We start from the raw sequence: 2,441 nt of genomic DNA on the forward strand, positions 1-2,441 counted from the left end.
AAATAATGAGGGGAGGGATGATAGCCCCTTCACTTCCCCTTCCCCACCAAACATTGAACCAAACAAGCTATTCTTTAAAAGACCTCTCCTCTCCAGCCAAATACTATGGTAAGGTGCAACACAAAGACTAATCCAATACAGACAAAAAAACAGGAAGCCAAAAAGTTGTAGACACAAAGGCTCCCCACCCCCCAACTTCATCAATTATATCATTACATTATTAACATCCCTAATCTTTAGCCTTTTTGTGTTGCAATTCAGACTTGTTAGCATCACAATTTGAAATACAAGGCCAAGCAAATCAAAACATGATAAATATTATGCAAAAAGAATTGAACATACCCTGCAAACGTGCATTCCAGGAGAAGAAAGTAACAGTCATGACAGGTCCATAAAGTGTCTGACCCATGTCCATAAAGTAACAGTCATGGCAGGTGCATATAATAAAATTTTACACTTTCCTAAAGTTCCATTGGCTGAAAAGTATTTTTCTTTGTTCTACTATTAATGCATAGCATTTTGATCTGGTCATGCTCAAAATTAGAGTATCATAACTGCTGTAATTTAAAAACAGAAATACTAACGGATCTAGTTCAGTTGGTTGAGCAATGTGCGTGACTTGTTGTATACCCCCTCCTGTATCTGAGTTCAATTCCTATGGATCAAAAAAAAAAAAAAAAACAGAACTTTATGTTCTCAATGCCATGTATAGTTTACTCTGGAGTTTGGACAGTGTCAAGACACACATTTAGCATTTAGGACTTATAATAATTCATTGGCATCTTAGAAGCCAGTTCTTATGCCTGATAAGTTTTCATTCTGCTGCAGGATCAAGTAATTGGAATACTAGACTGGGAATTGTCTACCCTTGGTAACCAAATGTGTGATGTTGCATATAGCTGTATGGTATGTACTATATTGTCATTTTTCTGCATCAAGACTTTTTGGCAAATAAAGATGTGTTATAATAATGCATTCCACTTACAGTGTGCTTGGTTGGACGGAAATGGAGGAGGATAGAAAACAATCATTCCTTCTTTTCAAATTTCAAAAAGAGTGTAGAAAATTAAGTGAAGGATCTATCAATAATAAGTGAATTAATTTATGTTAGGGCACCACTCACAATGACTGGCTGGCCTGCTCTCAACAATGCCCAAGTCTAACTAACTAGTTCCAACTCATCATTACTCACTAACTCCTGCTAACCAGCTTCCTGATCTGTCTTTTTCCTGACCAACTCTTATGTTGTCTACTCCATGACTCAACCATGTGTCCTAACATGGCCCTTTCTTGGAGCTACAGCCTTGTCCTTAAGGATCAAAGAAGGAAACTGGCTACATCGCACAAATTCATCCTCCCACATTGTGATTAATTTGCCCTTCCTCTTTTCCAGCCTTTGTTGAATCTTGTCTCTCCTAAATAACTTGTCTGCTAACCATTACCATTACATATTCTGGCCCCACTTCATCCTCCCACATTGTGATTAATTTTCCCTTCCTCTTTCCCACATTGAGGAAGGCACAATTTAATTATGAATTTTTTTTTTGGAAGGTAGAAAATATATAGTATTAATATAAAAATATCAGTACCAGAGGTACGGATGAAAGATGAACAAATACAAGACACCTATGGTGCCGCCCTCCAAAAAAGAGAAGAACCCAACCAAGACCCCACCACAGAAGATACAGGAAACCCAACCCAACTCAACCAAAAGACTCCGAAAGATTGGTAGACCAGTGGTTAAAAAGAGTGTTGAAATCTTTCTCTCTAGCTTTTAACCAAGACCAAGCTAGAAATAAAGCATCATCCATCACTTTCGATGAGCACTATATGGCAGCATAGGAATTTAATTATGAATATTATAATGCATATTTAGTGATTAACATAAATGAATTTTGAATGTGCAGTGAACGTATCCTTTTTCATTAGCATAATAGACACTCTTAAAAAAAACCATTATACAATTCAAAACTACAACATAATAAGAACAAACAACATTATGCTCCCTTTGTTCTAATTTTTATACCACCATACGAAATACTGGTACAAAAGCTGAGGAACAAGGGGCAGTTAACAGAGAACACAAACCAGAGGTCCAAATACAGAAGCCAGGGGTGCAGATAAAAGGAAAATCAAAGATGGCCAGGGGTACAGCATAAGACTATGTATAAGAAAGAAAGGGAGAAAGGAAGCTGACCTGGAATGAAGAATTGCTAGATGGTTGATGGTCCTGCCTTAGGGAGACAAGCTTACCCATAAATTGTTAGCCAATAATTCCTTAGATATACCTTTGCACAAAATGTCAAATTATGTTACCAAGGAATTAGTATAAATAAAGCAATTGTAAGGCACAATGGAGATATGAAAACTTAAGCTTACCTTCCACTCTTACCTTGTCTGGAGGTGCTGGCCTCGAATCCAATTTTTCTTTTCGATTTTCT

The 2,441-nt window shown here is 37.0% G+C and overlaps 1 long non-coding RNA gene across 1 annotated transcript; it reads right to left on the minus strand.

Moving 5' to 3' along the window:
- Positions 1 to 21: 21 nt before the first annotated feature.
- LOC121175257 (uncharacterized) lies at positions 22 to 2,441 on the minus strand. The gene is made up of 3 exons (XR_005892484.1): positions 2,380 to 2,441; positions 2,198 to 2,288; positions 22 to 655 (listed from the first exon to the last, which is right to left on the minus strand). It is a non-coding gene; the product is annotated as an uncharacterized lncRNA (long non-coding RNA).

Source organism: Glycine max, chromosome 8 (assembly GCF_000004515.6).
Source record: "Glycine max cultivar Williams 82 chromosome 8, Glycine_max_v4.0, whole genome shotgun sequence".
Lineage (NCBI taxonomy): Eukaryota > Viridiplantae > Streptophyta > Magnoliopsida > Fabales > Fabaceae > Glycine > Glycine max.